This window comes from Typopeltis vanoorti, chromosome 4, assembly GCF_054136105.1.
Source record: "Typopeltis vanoorti isolate ZY-2024b chromosome 4, IOZ_Tvanoo_1.0, whole genome shotgun sequence".
Classification (NCBI taxonomy): Eukaryota; Metazoa; Arthropoda; class Arachnida; order Uropygi; family Thelyphonidae; genus Typopeltis; species Typopeltis vanoorti.
In genome coordinates, this window is record NC_143552.1 from 79,178,066 (window position 1) to 79,197,500 (window position 19,435).

Here is a 19,435-nt window from a genome sequence, read left to right on the forward strand (position 1 = left end):
CTGCATTGTATTGATAACCAGGGCCGGCGGAATCGGGCATTGTACGAAGAGGGAGCCGCCGCCGGGGCACGGTTCATAAGTTCATTTTTAAGAAACAAAATTTTTATCATAAAAACAAAAAAATTCTTAGAATGATCAATATTAAAATAAATAAAGCCAGATACATCGAATAAAAATTTAAAAAATTGTATATTGCTGCCTCTTTGATCAGCCGGCTGTTTACAATTTTGCAGCGAGAGCAGGCTAAATGCTTGCCTGCAGATTCTTGTGTCTAATGCAATCTATCTAAAGTGAAATGGTGAATGGTTTTTATGCGCAGAAACGAATTTTCGTACAAAATATTTGTTGCTAGTTAACCAGTCATATGGTACGCATCTCAGTAAGTTACTGACAGTAGCGCAGTGCGGACTGTTATTTCATCTCTGTGTCGTGTTGTGTAATAATTTCTTGTGGGTAAATTTTTTTTGTGCACTGGATAAAAAAAAGTTATCTGGTGCACAAAATCGTAAACGTCATGCTGCGAAAGAAGCAGATATTAAGAAATACACTGGGGTTCTTAATAAATTTGTTAAAATATTAAAATATTCTGATGCAGATTGTAACCAACTCGATACATCAGAAATCAGAGGTGAAGAACCGTGCACATCATCCAGTTTTCATGAAAGTATTATTGCAACTATTGAACAAGATAACAAGACGCATGATTTAAGTGAAAAACAGTTAGGAGAAGATTTAGTTGTAGTTGACCACGAAACTAACACATTGTTAGTCTCTGTAAATTTAGAAGATCGGTGAATGGGGAAATATTGATGAAAAATTACGAGTTGTTTTAATTGAAATGGAGCCTGTTCAAAAGAAAAATATAATATATCCCAGAGATACATATGGCCGTAAATTTGACGACACGTATTATAATAGAAAAATAGAAAACGGGGAGCTCGTGCCAAGAACATGGCTCATTTATTCCGAAACTTTAAATTCTGTTTTTTTTTGCTTTTGTGGCAAACTTTTCGCACCTACTGAATCAAGTAGTCTTGTAGAAGGTTATAACGATTGGAGAAATGTAAGTACAACTTTGCATAAGACATGAGACTAGTTTAACTCACAAAATGGAAGGAACTTGATAAAAATTTAAAAAACAAAACTACTATTGATTTCCATTCTCAAAGCATGTATGAAATGGAAAAGAAACATTGAACGAGTGTTTTAGAATGCTTGATTGAAATTATAAAATTCCTTGGTAGCCAAAATTTATCTTTTCGCGGATCATCTGATAAATTATATGAAAGGAATAACGGCAATTTTTTAAAATTAGTGAACTGTTTGCGAAATTTTATCCCGTTATGGAAAATCATGTTGAAAGGGCCCTACAACGAAACAATAGAGTGAAACAATTTGAGTAAAGACAATCAAAATGAAATATTGGAAACTTTGCAATCAGGGATACCATTTTATTATCAATTCGAAAATCTCAATATTATTCCATAATTTTAGACTGCACACCTGATGCATGTAAAACAGAACAAATGACCATTATTATTCGCTTTGTTTCCTGTGACAATGGAATTGTCAGATCAGGGAAAAATCTAGGTTTTGCAGATATATCAGATTCCACAGGACGTGGTTTATGTGCAACAATAATGGAACAACTGGAAAAATGGAACATTCCCATTGAAGACATGCGAGGTCAAGGGTATGACAATGGGGCAAATATGAAAGGGAAAAAATATGGGCTCCAAAATTTGCTTTTGAACAAAAATCCTCGAGCTTTTTAGGTGCCATATGCTGCTCGTACTCTAAATTTAATCATTAATGATGCAGCCAAAGTGAATGCAGATACAATTAGTTTCTTTGCAATTATTCAAGAAATATATAATTTCTTTTAATTCTCTTACAAACGTTGGGCAATCCTTTTAAAGTTCGTAAAAAATTTAATATTGAAACAGCCATTAGAAACGCGATGGGAAAGTAAAATTAATGCAATCCACTCTCTACGATATCAGTTAGGAAAAATTTACGATGCACTTTTTGAAATTTTAAATAATGAAAATTTTAATAAAGAAACTCAGCATGAAGCACAAACATTATGTGCTAAAATAAAGGACTACAAATTTATTTGCTCTCTTATAACTTGGCATGATTTACTTAAGAGAATAAAGCCTGTGAGTAAAATGCTTCAAGACAAAAATATGAACATTACACTTCCTTTAGAATCTATCGAAAACTTAAAAATATTCTTACAAGAGTATCGATCAGATACAAATTTTAAAGAAGTTCTAAAAACGGCAAAAGAAGAGTGAAGAGGTGGATGGAGAATAAGAATTTAAAAATGGTACGGAAGTTCGACGACGAAAGAAGACACGGCAATTTGACTACGAGCATCATGACGAAACGCCACAATCTCCAGAAGATAAATTTAGAGTAAATGTGTTTTATACACTTCTAGACGTTGTAATGTGTTCGTTAATAGAACGTTTTGAACAACTAAACACATATTATGATAATCTCAATTTCTTGTGTAGATTACTACAAATTAATAACGAAGATTTACGAAAAATTTGTGCCGATTTAGAGATTCTCTTGAAGGACGGCGACAATAAAGACGTAAATACAATAGAACTATATGACAAGTTATGTGCTTTCCGGAATATTTTTCGGAAGGATAATTTAAATATTCAAAACCCTTTTGATATTTTTAATTTTATTGTGTCCAATAATTTATCTTTCCCTAACTTTCCTATTGCTTTAAGAATACTATTAACCTTACCTGTTAGTGTAGCGAGCGGTGTACCTTCCTTTTCCAAGTTGAAATTGATTAAAACCTACTTAAGAACAAGTATATCTCACAAAAAAAGCTTGTTAGTTTGGCGTTAATAGATATCGAAAATGATATATGTGTGGAATTAGACGTCAAGACCATTATTTCTAATTTTGTGAATATGAAATCAAAACTCCTAAAATTTTAATTAAAAAATTTCGAGTATATTTATGTAATTTAATTACATAAATATACTTGATAAATATATTTATCAAGTTACTAAGAATTTACTAACTTGTAAAATGCAAGAATTTTTTAAACTTGAGTTGAAATAAAATTTAACTTTAATTAAAACTGATTTTAATTTTGTTAGCGATTCGGGTCGGTGAGAAGGCTATAATCCCTGTGCCATTATATTCAACGATTAAAGTGAAGTGGCTTTATCAAAATCTGCTTTAACTTTTGAGAAATTTTTGAATATTCGGGATTTTAACCATTATCGTGGTATAATCAACACCCCCGGTTCGTTACATTTAGCGAACCAATGTGTGGTTGTTCTGTCAAAATTTATTTAAGAAATTTCAAATAATTTAAATTTTTATTATCGTAAAAGAACCACACACTCCCAGATCGTTACAGGGGCGCTTAGATGGAAATTGCATGCGGGGGGGCAAAGACCCTAGCGCCGGTTCTATTGATAACAGTTCTGTCTAACTGGATACCTTGTTTTATTGTTGTTTTCCATATTTTAATAATCTGATCAATATTGAATAGAGTTGAAGGTAAGCTACATCCCTGTCTAACACCTACATTAATTTAAGTCTCTTCTGTAAATTTATTTTGATGTCTTTATATAGACTTTGTGTAGCTTATACCAAAATGCAATGGATGACCTTGATTTTTCATTATATTCCATAATTTTTCTCATTGCATTTTATAAAAAGCTTTATATTTTCAATAAAGGCGAAATATGCCTCCAAATTAAATTCTAGTATTTTTTCGATAATATGTTTCAAGACATAAAAATATCTGAAACCACCATTTTGTTTTTCTGAGAGTAACATTGTTTGCAATTTTTCTAAATCTCTTATTCGAAATTTTAATAACCGTTTTATTACTTGCATTTAATAAACGTATTTCTCTGACATCACTAAAGCATAGATATATTTAAGTGATGGGCGGAAATGTGAAGTTCCATCAGAACTTCACATTTCCTCCAACAGTGATTTATTAACTTCAAAACACGCCATTTCAAATTGAAATATTAGTTCATATTACGGACTAAAGTGTGGGTCACATTCCGAAGCTACGTGAGATCGTTTATTTTGCAATACTTACTACCTAAACAAATTCCCGATGGCGTTGATGTGAATGGTGCTTGTCCAAGGAATTTTCTGTCCAAAATAATTAATATTTTGCTTATTTCTCTAGTTAGTCCTAATTCCCACTAAATTACATATACAGTGAACAAATGAACAGCTGAATATATTCATTCGCGATAGACAGAGAGAGAGAGAATGAGCTTCTTGTTGATTCCATTCACTGGTTTTGACTTCTCATTAGCCTCGAGCATCGTTTCCTCCAAGATTACCTGAACACGAGAAGGACGCACGGCAGTAAAAGTTCTTCCGAGTTTAGTTGCTTTTTTTTTTCGTAAACATTTCTATTCAACCGCCCCCTTCAAAGGGAAGAGCGTAATGCAAAGTGAACATCAGCGACAAGCTCTGATTCCCACGAGTATGACGAAAGCTGCTCTTCACAGTGTTAAGTAAGAGGGGGCCATAATGGTGATGAATGTTAATGCATCTTCCCGACATTTTAGGGTTCCTGTTTGAAGCACTTGCCGAGATGTCTGCCACCAGAGACGCAACGAACGATCGTTGCATTGCAAATTGTATCACGGACGGCCACTGCTGCCGATATCTTCCCAAAACGCACGGTGTCAAGAGGAGGGGATCGCCTTCGTACGCCCACTACACGAGAGACGAAAATCTCTCTCTCTCTCTCTCTCTCTCTTAAGGGTCGCATGAGTAGTAGAAAGCTACTGGAAGAAGGTGTTGCTGGAACACTTACGAACATTGAGATTGGTGGATTTGCTTGGATGTAAGGAAGATGCATGTTATGATTCGTAATGCTCTTCTTCTTCTTCTTCTTCTTCTATTTTTTGCAAATTATAATGATAATAATTTCTGCTGATGAACTGCGATCATCCGTTACGCTCTGCATGTATATTCACTGGAAAAAATGTGCAGCAAAAAAACATGTTGAGTATAGAGTAGCTGATTCTAAATACTGGACACTGGTAGTTACACCAGCCCAAAATGAAAAAAAATTATTTGAGTTTTATTACTGTGTATATATATATATATATATATATATATATATACACAGTAGCAAACAAATTAATCCGAACACACATATTAAAGAAAAAATTTTAATTTCGCAAGAAACTAAGTACACAAATTAAACTCTAACTTTACTAATAATTTATATGTTCTCCTCTGTTCCTAATAAGTTCATTAACTCGCTTATGCATGGACTTTACCCACGTAGAATACATTTTTCGTATTTCTGCATCTCGAAACCATACTTTTATAATGGATGGTACTAAGTTATCTTTTGTATCACAATTTAATTTTCCAAATTTCTTTTTCACTATGGTCCACAAATTTTCTGTTGGGTTAATTTCAGTAGAATTACCTGGCCACTGACGCAATGCAATTGGATGTTGTGATTTTTGAGGTACTCTTTCACTTTTTTTTTTTTGAAGCGTGACATGGAGCGAGATTGTTGGAAGATGTTCTTTGTCTTTCTGGTTCGTGGGACCACTCGTTTCTCCAATATTTTTATGTAATGGTCACTTTTGGCCATACTGTCAACATTAACAAGTGAACCTGGACTGTCATGTATGAAATAACCCCAGAACATCTTTTTAGCTGGGTGTTTACGATCTTGTTGAAGATAGGAGGGAGAATCTTATCAGTCGCTGATTTGCGCTCATAGGGTACTCGCTGTCAGTGGACAAAGAAATGGCTCTCATCTACGGAGCACTCAACCAAAATTATTATGAACTGAAACAAAAACCAAACCAAAACCAAAAACTCGACGAACATTCGGCTTGTTCGGATTAATTTGTCCGTATATGTACGCCGCGCCGAAGAGCCAAAACATTATGACCAGCGCGTCTTCATGCAAATCGAAGCAACTGCGGAAAAACGATGCCGCCGTGTGCAGATCATGAAACGGTATAAATAACACTTGATACTGCGCTCTGTTAATCACTGTTGTTCTTCAGATGGGAAAAGCAGAAGACTTAGCGAGTTTGTCTAAAGCCAAATTGTGATGGTCAGAAGACTTGATCAGAGCATTTCCGAGACGGTAAAGCTTGTGGGTGTTCACGGTCAGCCGTGGTGAGTACCTTCAAAAAGTGATCCGAGGAGGGAAAATCCACGAACCGCAGACAAGGTGTGGGTCTACCACGGTTCATCGATGCCAGAGGTGAGCGAAGGCTATCCCGGATGGTACGAGACAGCAGAAGGGTAATTTGAATGCTGATGACGGGTGTAATGTGCCACAACACACAGTACATTTAACCCTGCTGAAAATGGGACTGCGTAGTCGCAGGCGCGCCGAGTACCTATGCTAAGTTCGATTAACCATGTGATGCAACAGGAAACGGGATATTCGGCCGTCCAGGTATTGTCTTGGACGACCGGATATGTGTGCCTCGTTTACTGGCGAAGTGTTGGAACCAGGGATGCGCCGTGGGACGAAAACAAGCCAGAGGAAGCAGTGTAATGCTTTGGGTAATGTTCTACTAGGAAAAAACCCTGGGTCCAGTCATTCATGTGCAGGAAACTATGACATCCACCACCCACCTAAACATTGCAGACCAGGTGCATCCGTTCATGGCAACGGTGTTCCCTTCTGGTTGTGCCTTCTTTCAATAGGACAATGCACCATCTCAGATTGGCCTGATTGTGCGAGGAAGATTCGCAGAACACGAGGACGACTCCCCGGTATGGCCCTGGCCTCCAAATTCTCCAGACATCAACCTAATCGAGCATCTGTGTTGGTATTGGAACAGCACATCCGCTCTGCGGCGACTCAACCACGTAACTTACAAGAGTTAAAGGATTTGCTGGTTACGCGTTGGTACCAGATTCCACAAGACATCTTTAGAAATCTTGTAGCGTCGATGCCTGGCATTAGGTAGGTGGTTGTAATCTCGCCTCATTTGCTTTACGTTATTAATAAAAAAATATATATTGTATTATACAATTTTTGATTAGAAATGTTTTTCTTATTCTTCCAAAAGATCTCCAAAAATCAACATGGAAGTATTTAAATATTAAAACATGGCTTTGTGACAAACTTCGAATGTCCACTGCTGTTCCAGTCGATATGTTCAGAGAAACTTGCTCACAAACAGCTTTTAATGAACTTAATTTAACATTTTATACGAGAATTAGAATTTCTTTTTTTTTTCTCATTGGTTCCTAATGATCATGTGAGAATTAGAAATGGAACAATCTTTTGAATTTTAAATGTAACAGTAAAAGCGAATACACTTCGTTCCTAAATAGCATCTTATAAGAATAAGGAAGGAATATATCTGGAAATATGTCACGTCAGAGTGAACCGAAAACTTTTTATAGGGAAATTTTTGGAATTTCTTTCAGATTTGAAAATCTTCTGCTTAATCATATACATTTTAATCTTATAAAAAAAAATTTTTCTAAAAAAAAAAAATAGAAAAATTAATGAAATACGTTTGGGTATTATTATTATATACGATGTGTGGTAAAGTGTGCTTAAGATGTTTGAGAGAGAGAATGTGGGACACTGACTCATTTTTACCATTAATCCCTTTTCGCTCGATGTCCGAAGATTCCCCTCGTTAGTGTTCGCTGCAGCTCGAGGCTGACTGGGCATTTCCGAAAGCCATTGTGGGTTTCTGCTCACGAAGTCACATGCTGAGGGTTGTTAAAACTCGACACACGCTGGCAATAGTTGACCGTAAGCTGATCAGGAATTCCTAGAGAGCAAACGGTTATAAAACACTTCATCTCGAATGACACGCACACGCACACACATAAAAAAAAATGGAGCATCAGCAACTGTATAGCAAACAATCACAGAATATACTGCATTTCACGTGACGAGTATATTTAAATATCGCATTCTAATCTCCTGCAGCACGCAACAGCAAAACGTGTTCGAGTTCTTGTCTGAAAATCTATTTTCTACAACTTAATAAGCACGCAATTAGAAATAATCCCGCGCAGTGGATTAAGTATTATATGAAAGGAATCGATTTCGCGTCATGCGGGTTGTACTCTCAAAGCATAGCAGTTATTTTCATAAATAACGTAGAGAATATTTTTTATATCATGATTACGATTTAAACCCTCAAAAATGTACTTAAATATTTCAGAATTAAAAATTTCATTCAAAAACTCTTTAAAACTAAAAGAAGAAATTAATTTTAAATAAAATATTAGAATTAAATTTTAAAAAACAAAGTCTAGAATTTAAAATAATAAAATTTTAAATTTTAAAAATGTATTTAAAATAAAAATTTTATTTTAATTTTTACAGTTAAAGTTTAATTATGAAAACTAAAATTTAAAAAATTTAACCAGAATTAAAATTAGATAAATGAAAACTAACTTTTACTTTTACTTTTTTTTAAAAAAAAAATTCAAATCGCTTTTTAATTCAAAAAAATTAAGATTGCATTTTTAATTAAAATTTAATTTTTTTCATTTAAAAAATTAATATTGTTTTCTCATTTGAAAGTAATATTTTATTTAAATACGATTGTTTTAAATAAAAAAAAAATACTTAGAATTATATTTCAAACGATTGCTTTTGTTTCATTTACGAAAATAAAATTTTTAAATTTAAAAACGACAATTTTAAAATTATAACATTTTAAATAACACAAATTAAAGTAAAATAAAGCTATAATTCAGTTTTCTGCCACCTTTAGAAGAAACTATTCCTGCAATGAATTTATCGCAATTGATGCTACCTAGTATGACTTTTTTTTCGCTGTAGTAAGCCACCTGTTGACCGAACTAGTTTTTGCTCAGTTAGTTCTCGATACGATCACGTGACTCCATTTCTCTTCTCAGAGACGAGCAGGTCTACTTAGAATATATGAGAATTTTATTGACAAGGGCATAAGATGAAGGGAAAATTACGCTAAATGTAGCTCCCTTCGTTATAAGCACGTGATCGCGATCTCGTTAATGAGCGAAGCAAAGCGATACCTTGACCCCTTTTAAAAAAAAAAAAAAGAAGAAGAAGAAAAAAAAAAAAAGAAAGAAAAGAGTCACCAGCCCCGTCTCGGAAGAAGTGCTGGCTAATGATGTCCGACTTCCTAATGGCTTTTGTCAGGGTAACGATAATGACGACAGAAAGAGGGAAAAACTGCGTCGTAAACGAACTCGGTGAGGGATAGAGTGACGAAAATGGGGGTGAGGGGCTGGGGGGAAGAAGAGATAAACTGAATGATCCAGTTCAGTATCAACAAAAATGGAAAACTGATTAAGAGGATTCACATGTCAACCTACAGGACACCAATGTAGAGGTGTTAACTACTGACACCTGGTGAGTTAAAGCAAAATTAAAAACTTCAACACTATTGTTTATTCATTATTAAAATAATTATTCTTTTCATTTTAATTGTTAATTATAAACTGAATTCATAATTCCACTCGCTTCCAACTCATCGAATTTTTTTTTTCATTTATGATTTCGTTTATTATAATTTATTTATATCTATTTCTTCGAAATACAATTATTATTACACGAATCTTTTATTTAAACATGAAATCGAAGTAAGTATTGAAACAATTCTAGAAAATAAACAGCAAAAATCGTGTTAGATATAAAATATAAATTAAAATAATAAAACAAATTTTATTACCGATCCCAAATACCAAATTTCATTAAAACTTGTCCACCCAGAGTGGCGATATCACGTACAAACTTACAAAGGCAATCCTAATAAGTGCTCGTATTGTTGTGTGGTCTTTTGCAACAATTTATATTTGATGTATTTCCTCGAATAGCGTTTGTAGAAACAGTAGGTACTTTGTCACGTCTTTAAACTCCGTTCCCTCGAGGAAGAATAAGGGTTTTCGAGATACGAGGTATTCTTTTTTTTTTTTTACTCGGCTATACAAGAGAAACGACAGCCCATCACCATGGTAACCAGACCGCTGTGACAAAGTGCCAACTTTTATTCCTTCTCCAAAGTTACGGGAGACGTATTTGGTAGGGGGAGGGAGGGGATCCTTTATAGGCGCGTGACCAAGAATGAAGGAAGACACAGTTCCGGACTCGAACGTTACAGGTACAATAACTCGACAAGACACGTAGACAGTTCTGTCTTTTGAGGTAGAATTGCCGTGCTGACTACATCATCAAGATAGAACATCTTGGCGGTGTTATTCCTTCGTAACCTAACAGGTGCCGTGTGTTTGTGATAGATTTCTGTGCGTTCTATGAGTTTAGGTCCTCGACAAACATGTCGCAGTTTTATTTGAAGCTATATCCGTCACTTGAGAAAAAGAATGAATTTGGACATGACAGTGGAAGGCAATCGTATGAATTGGTTTAACATAAATAAGTATCGTGTTAAAAAAAAAAAAAAAAAAAAAAAAAAAAAAAAAAAAAAAAACGTACTAGTATTTTAGCAACCATAAATATTTCATAGTAGGATGCAAGTTCAGGTATTATTCAAGAAAAAAAAAATATTGACAAGTATAGAAAAAATTCAGTAAATGAACACAATTTTTCTCATCAAAATCTTATCGAAAACACGTCTATTTTAACACAGTTATTTTTCACTGAAGTTAATGTACGTTAATTCAGCCATGGTTCAACAATGAGGAATAATTCACGCGATATGACGTCACATTCACGTTTACTCTCTGATTCACGATTGTTAATTTCGCAGTCAAATAAAATATTAAAAGTCGTGTTTACACATTTTTGCTCATTACATTTAGCCTTGTGCGCTTTCATAATAAATTTATATTTCGTTAGATTAAGAATAGATGCAAAGAAGCTATTGTTTATTAAAATTGTAAGTGATGCTTCAAAAATCATAACGTGTGTGTGCATTTTCATCTTCCTTCTAAAGATTTAGCATTACACAAGCAAATGAAAATTTAGATTGGCTTGTGTGTGTATTTTAACAAGCGCTCAACGATCATCTACCAAATTATAGACGTCTGGTTTGTGGTTACGTGCTTTTCTGATACAACTAAGTCGTTTCCTGTTCTTGTAATATTCATGAAGATCTTTCCGCACTCTTTCTAATCAAGATTAAGTTGTTGTACTCTAAGAACCTTTCCGATGCTATTATACAGCGATCATTAATTCAAGTAATAACATTTGAAAAGTGTTTCTTGGATCGCAGTGGATGTTTATCGTAATAATTTGGAATTATCGAAGTTTATCCCTTATTTAGCATGAATATCATCATCAGTGTAATGTGTCTCCCTCTTTCGTAAATAAATTACCCTTTAAACATGTCTACTTTAAGGGTATTATCTGGAATATTTCCTGTTCTTCTTTAATTTTGTTATGACCTTTGTCGTGCGATGCTAAATTGAACATCTGGCTTATTTCTCTTGTCGTTGCCGAACGACTGGCGCGCCCTCTACAGGACAGATTACTCATAACGTTTGCTTTAGAGGCAGAAAATTGCCATATACAAAAAGATTAATGAGAATCTCTTAGGGGGACAGGATTAGGTAGTTGAAAATATAGTTAATTTAACGAATTACCAGATGCTTATTATTAAATTTCAAATTTACTTAAATAACATGTTGATAATATATGGCATTCATTAGCATGTTTTTTAGATTAATGGATACGCTATTAAAAAATGAAAAAAAAAACATTAACTTGGGTAGAGCGATAGTGTAAGAGTGTGTACATTAAAATGCTTCTTAGCACGAAAAATACAAACAGATCCTTTTTCACGTACCCACGAGGCTCGCGTATTTCTTTTAAAAATTGGCACACGCTACAAGACTATTTACATAATTTTGTCCTTACTCTAAAATGCTATTTTCCACCCGTGAAACTTTAAATAATATCAACATTCCCGTCACGATTTTCAAACTACTTCATCCATAGCTTGATAAATATATTTTTCCCTGAAAAACCACAGTGTGTGATTATTAAAGAGTGATGTAAAAGATACCTCGAAGCGTGCTACATTGTTGTGCAAATATGTGCATGACGTTACTTGAGCGTGTTACATAACACGACAGATGTAACGTTTTCTCGTGTTATAGGGCAACAATGATATGTATGATCAACAGTAAGTATATTGTTGCCTCACAACAGTATTAATCAGTAACGATACGTAATATTGTACTCGAACAATGGTAAAGAAGCAGCCATTTTGGATTGCGATATTAAAAAAAAAAAATACAGAATTGTGTTTATACTCCTAAGCTACTTTTAAGGGATATTTAAGACATCCGAAGCCATGTGATATTACCGAAATTGTACTCTATACAAATTGATTAATTTAACGAATGTTTGTCACTAATGTTTTTAATGGTTTAAAGTCAACGCAACTTTTTTTTTTACGGAGTGCGGTAATTGTCTCTAACCTTTCCAAAATTTCTCACTTGTGCAAACGTAAACGATGACAAATGCATTCATGTTATTGACAGTCCTATTCCGGTATTATTGATACTTCCTCTACTAATTAATTCATGTAATATTCCTGCAAGTTACCGAAAATGCACAGGACCAAGTAATCAGGCACACAAGCACAATTGCTTTATCATCATTCATCAGACTATTACAGAGATATCCATTGGCCGCTTTGTGACTGTTTAGAGTGAGGGGGATCTAATCAATTATAGCAACATGCATTACGATAGTAATTGGATTGGTATAATGCATGCTAAATGCCATCAGTGTGCAGATGTTGTCTTCATTATTACAAATCGTTCCAGATCGTGGAAAATTAAGTTACAGCTAAAATTCAAAGGCAAATCTGTCATCATTCAACTGTCATATACCATATGGGGCCACCGAAAGGTACGTAATTGCCTCGAATGCAATCACAAAGGAAAGGGATCAGCCTCCATGAATGTAAAGTTCTTTACCAGGTGGTAAGTTGGTGTATTCTGTACTGCTAACGTGTTATATTAAGAAAGATGTCTTAATAATCATATAAAAAAATATGAAAATACTCTTATAGCGGAGTCGGTAGTGGTAATAAGTAGGAAAAACCTGGGTCGAACCCCGTCTGAAATGCGAAGAACTTAAATGAAGGCTTGTAAGTCAGTTTTACTTCTTACAAAATCGAATAACCAGAGAATATATACATGGAAATGCTAGGAACATAAGATTAACTGTGCTGTCAATAAAAAAAAAAAAAAACTGGTGTAATAGTTACTAATTTGAGAGAGAGAGATGACAGATATTATTTATTAAAGCGAAACGTGTTTCTAAGAATCTATTCGTCACGTCATAGCGTGAGAGAGCCATTGGCACTCCGAGTCTCACTAACTATTCCGCGAGTTTGATGTTCTGTTGAGTTTGAACACACACGTTTATCTAATCCTATCTAGGACGGTATCTTCAACTATTCATGTGTTTTCCCCAACATACACGCCATGTCTGATTCTATCCAGCGTTACTAGCGGTTGCTTAACATTAATTTTTGCTAACGTTTTCGGCTTCGGTGACAAGCTTATGAGAAAGGTTTATAATTACATCCAAAATCAGTTTTGGTCTGCGGAATTCGAAGATCTAAAAAGTATTTCTGAGATACATTATAATTGGCATGCATTTCCGATAGCATCTTCGATTAGTTATGGATAACTAACTTAGGTTTTTCTAAATCTAATCGATACTAGAACAGCATGATTAATGTCATCTCTATAATCTATCAATATGTGTTCTTCAGCTGCTTTGTCTATTTCGCAGAAGACAAAAAAAACCTGCAACTCTTTGAGAAGAGTAAATAACCTTCAGTTGCAGTCTGCATAAATACTACCGGCGTCTTAGAAGTGGATTCGAACCCAGAGTTTTCCAACGAAAGTATCCGATCAAGGTCATTTATTCATTCAACTGCGATGTGTAAGAACTGCATCCCGACATACATCCCACTGATTTCTCGAATGGTTCCGGGGTCGCAGCTAAAACTTCCCTTGTTTGTCGCATTGAATAATCATCCTAAGTTGTAGACATTCTTCCAAAGAAAACCAAGATTGAAAAACAAGGCCATGAATGGAAGTCTTGAATGACATCGCATAGGTGTCTTTCATGAACTCAGTCTCCGCAGTCCAATGCCCCATCCTGCGTAATTCAGTAGCTGAAAGGGCGATGATAGAAGTTCACACCAGGGAGGAAGTGGTCATAACTGTAAAGCAATTAGTACGGTGACTTCATATGTGGGAGTGTGCAATCCTATCGGGGAATGATGGGATCAGGTGGGGGGGGGGGGAAAGGAAAGCTAGCATCGAATGGAATGGTTAATGTTGGTCACGTCAGCTCAGCACGTTCTTCGCTAGAGTGGAATTCCCTTAGCCACGTGAGTTCATTAATATCTTGTGAAGTGATTAACTCTCTTGTAGCCGTCATTTGTTATCGCAAAGTAGAAATCTTTCGCCATTTCTAGCAGTAAGTTTAATGTCAACTATAAGAGCAGGCAACACGCCGAGCACGAAGGTGATTATCATATGCCTGGTGATTTATCACACACACACACACACACACACACACACACACACACACACACACACACACACACACACACACACACACACACACACACACACACACACACACACACACACACACACATCGCATAGGTGATTATTGATTAGTTTCTCCAACTGTCTTCAGTACCCTTCCAGAGATGCGAATGACTAACTAAACACAATGGTAAACCTGCCTCATTTAAAGATACGAAAATGTAATGAAAAACCAATAGCGATAACTCATTACGAACCTGTTCGCATGGTAAAAAAACCGAAGGCTTTCCTTCTAAGGGGTTCGGAGAAAAATTCTCCTTCTTACTATCCGTCTGTATCTTCTTTGTAAGCGTGACTTCGATTACAACTTCTTTCTCTTTCTGTCTGTCTCTCTCTCTCTCTCAATGCGAAGCGATTTTGGATTGAGAGATAGAAGGGGAAGAATCAAATAAGAGGAGAAAGATGAAGAAAAGGACAAATGAGAAGAGAAGGAGGAGGGGATGATGATGCGGAGGGAAAGATGAAGAAAAGGACAAATGAGAAGAGGAGAGGAGAAGGAGGAGGAGGATGCGGAGGGAAAAGATGAAGAAAATGACAAATGAAAAAGGGAAGAGGAGAAAGGGATAAGAAAAAGAAAGGGAAGGGGAATTAGAGAGAATAGAGCGATAGAAAAGGGAAAAAGACAACGGAAAAGAAAGAAAGATAAGGAAAACAGAAATAAACGCATTCCGGTCAGAAAAGAGTAATCCCTGAGCTTTACGACAGTTCTGAGTGTAACGAAATTCCAATTGAAGTTGTAACTCGCAATCTCTCCTAGATAATAGTTATTTCAGTAACAGTTTGTTAGATTATGGATTAAATCTGCTGTGCGGAGACAAATAACAGATGACCAACTGCACCCACTGTGAAGTCCGTGAAAGAAAAAACGATGACGGATGACCATAGGAAGCGATGCAGAAGTTGGTTGGATTGTGTCGTAAAGCAGCCGCCCTAACCCAAAAGAAACTCTAATTGGTGCTGCTTACCAAGAAGTAGTTTTCTCTGTACGGAGCCAATCAGATTACGCGGATGTTAGAGACAAATTCGATCCTAATAAAGAAACTAAACAGTCTGTTTTGTCACTGTTAGAGCGGAACTTTTTTTTTTCTCTCCTCCAGCTGCGTTAGAGAGAACGAAACAGTCCCATTGGTCAGTGATAAAAAGAATTATCACTCTCGTGGCTTGCAGGAAATGTCTAATAGCACTTCACATTACCCCGCGTAATTGAGTTATAAGATCCGACCTTATCTATAGTCAAGTGGTCGCTCTCCTCCTTGCATAGTCTTGTTTCAATCACGTCACTTCATCTTCTTCGGTATATTTCCGATAAAGAAAAAGACTTGCTCAAGTAGGAAGACAAACGTGTACGCTGGAGTTGGGATAACTTTGTTTTGTTACCCATTCCTTGTTTTAATCGGCGAATTAATAGCTGTGATGAATATCGCATTTTGTAATAGAAATCATGCCTTCTATTGTTGCAATCGTATTAACAATTAAACAAGTCTGCAGATTAAATTGGTAGCGTGGATAATCATTGCTGAAAAATAGCAGTCGTTTGGTAGTGATTCTCTTATCCAGGGGACTTAACTGGAAGGTGATGAAAACTGAATTTCTTCCTCTGCTGGGGAAATTTAAATTTAAAAAAGATATCTTGGGAAGGTTGGAAAGACATCGAGTATGATAAGCATGCTAATAATGCATTTAAGTTTCAGTAACAGAAATATTCGGGTCTGAAAAGGCTTTTATTGTATTGCCTTTAACTTGGAAATGTAGCAAAGGTTTTTAAGCATTTTTTTATTAGATAAACGCCATCAGAGCAAGGTAGTTAGTTATTAACGTAAAAGCTTTATTCTCTTTCTCCTACAAAATAATAAAGATGATCTCCATTTCAAGATTTTAAAAAAAGTTGAAAAATATTTCGACAAATAATAATGAAAAATTAAGGAGTGTGTCGAAAATAAAGTGTGAGACACGGACAAGAGCGAAAGAATGAGATTAAAATAGCCGAGCAGGTATGGAGAGAAAAGGTTCAATGGAGTCGGTGAGTGATAGAGAGAGAGAGAGAGAGAGAGAGAGAGAGAGAGATGCTAGTAGAAAGAGGCATCCCTTTGCGAGCAAGAGTTATAACTTCCTGCAGGAATGTGGAAATACACGACCGTCTCCGCAATACGGAAGTCCTCGTGCAAGTGTCGTATATCACCACCTGAATGTCCGCGTGACCGCCGAAAGATATAAACTATCTTTACGACACCCTAAAATGCGAGCTCGCCGACAGCTAAACAGCGCAGGGCTGTTCCGTGTGAGGCGTGGAATATATTAACACCAAAGGCCCCTTTCCTATAAACACTCTCCTTCTCCACCCCTCAAAAGAAAAAAAAAAAAATGGGCATCTCAGACACATTTCGAGGTTCGCGATGAATAACCGGGGAGGCGTTACGACATCGGACCGTCTTATAGGTATGTGATGGACCAGTAAGGGAGGATAAGGAACCTAAAAACAATCGCCAGCTGAGGCAAATATGAATACGTGACCGCTATTATCCCCCTCCCCTCTCTACTATTCCAAACTAATGCGAGATGGTGAATGCGTTGTTGACCTCGTGCACTCCAGGTATCCTCCACGACTAATGCAAGTCACTTTCAGACTGTCTGCGCCCGTAAATAAATGGCGTTTTGCTTCCACACGTTCGACTACTACTACAACAACAACTTCTTCCACTTAAGATTATTTTCTTATTTGACACGTGCCGAACAGGAAGAAAACGCTAAAAAAAATATAAGAAATCACGGGATGACATTTGAACCCCGAAGGAAGATTCGTAGCGGAATAATCTTTTAATATCCGCACATCCATCCCTTCAGGGCACTTGAAAAAAGCTTCACAATTTTCTACTTAATGCTCAGACACTTTTCCCGGGGCTACAGTGGCACCACCTGGCGTCCAACCCCCGATAATGTGTTTTATCGGAAACAACGAAACGGAACGGTAGGTCAGAATGAGAATGATCGTCGTTATTGCGTTGCAACGCTGACCTTTCGTTATAGTGCCGGAGTGACCTCCATTAATGGAAAATCCCGGGCTGGTTAACTCGGCAGACCGTTTCTCGCTGCACGTGCTCTATCAAGGCAAACGTTCGAGGAATTCGGAAGGAAAGGTGACAGAGAAGTTTGGTATGTCAGAACGGGGCGTCGACGCTTCTTAATGATGTTCGCGAATGAGCTCGCAGAAGTTCAGAAGTTGGCCGCTGTGCACGTGCGACACACACACACACACACATGATTATTGGCACTGACCTGCCGGTAACATCGGCACTCTCTTAATGATCGCATCGAGCAACATTCCTTAAGGTCTACTAATGTGACGCTTTTTCCATCGCTTCTTTTTTTTTTTTTACTATGCGTTCTCTCTATCTTATTTTACTTTCAGTTTTCTGTTTCTATTTTAGGTTGTTTTTCTCTTTTTTCACTTTCTTTATTCGTGTTTTTTTTTAATATTTTCTCTTGTTGATCCGTTGGCCATTTCTTTCGTATGTTTTTATTTAAAAAAAGGTCATGTGATTTTATCCGTCCTTCCGTTTTGCAGTTTTAGTCAACCTATAAAGAACAAGGTGTTTGTACTAGTGTTGCCAAATGAAAATGACTAAAAACAGCTAAATCTTTAAAAAAAAAGCTAAAAAGGAGTTAAAAATAAACATTTGAAGCTAAAATTTCAAAAGTAGTAGTTTTTAAAATTTTAGCTTCACATTTTTATTTACTATCAAATACTGATACTTTTACGTTACTTACTTTATTCAAGTTTAAGTGATACTTGCATATAAGTGGCTAAATACATCTTCCATGTGGTCTTCTGTGTTTAATTCACCCAAGTTTTCAATTAGATTTTCAGCTATATTATATGTGGCCATCGTTCCAATATTACTCAGTGTAGATGCTGGTAAATGATAATCTGTACAGCACTTGTTGTTACGCCTGAGGCCATGCTTGACTGACAAAATAGCTGTCAGCATTGGCAATTCCATCTTGTCTCTTAATTTAGATTAACTACATTCATGGAACTAAAAATTCGTTCAATTTCCGCATTAGAATTTGGCAGCATTAATAAATTTATTGCACACTGAGCAATTTCTTTAAATGGATTCATTCCAGATGCAACTTTGTATTCTCGTACTTCAGTCCAGAATAGCTCAGTGCTTTCTGTATTTATCCATTTATTTAAGTGGATAGTATTGTACGGGTATTCAGTAGCAGCAACATCTTTTTCTGTTTGCATTATTTCTAAGATGGGAGTAATAGGTTCTTTTATATGTTTTAGAGTATTGTCAACAGAAAAAGAAGACATCATTCTTAAAATATTCAAGTTTTCAGGCAACATTTGCTTAAGCTGTTTAAAGAGACCAAGAAGAAACCATCTGGCTCTACGTCTAAGATTTCGCTCATCATTTTGCGTTATTTTCTTTTGTATCATCACCTCTGAAATTTTTCTTTCAAATCTCTAACCAAGATTTGGATTGGAATCCAAATAGTCATCAATCTCTGACTCTAGAAGGTAGACTGTGGATGATGGTAGCACTAATATTAGCAACAGAGCGAATCAAACGAGAAAGGTCTTCAAATAATCTCATCTTATCCTCACCGTTAAATTCGAAAATTTGTTAACTTGCCGAACTTGAACTAGAAGAGGATGCAAAAATAAAAGGTACAACAGATTCCTTTCATCTTTGTACATCTCCCACAAAATTTGAGCTTTGTAACATTTCTCAGTCACACTCACGATTTCGAAGTGAGTTTTTAATTCCAACCAATGGCTGAGAATTCTGTCTATTGCAGGTTCAATGGAGAGCCACCTTGTTGCACAATTACTTGCAATTTTCAGAGGAGCATAATTTTCGCT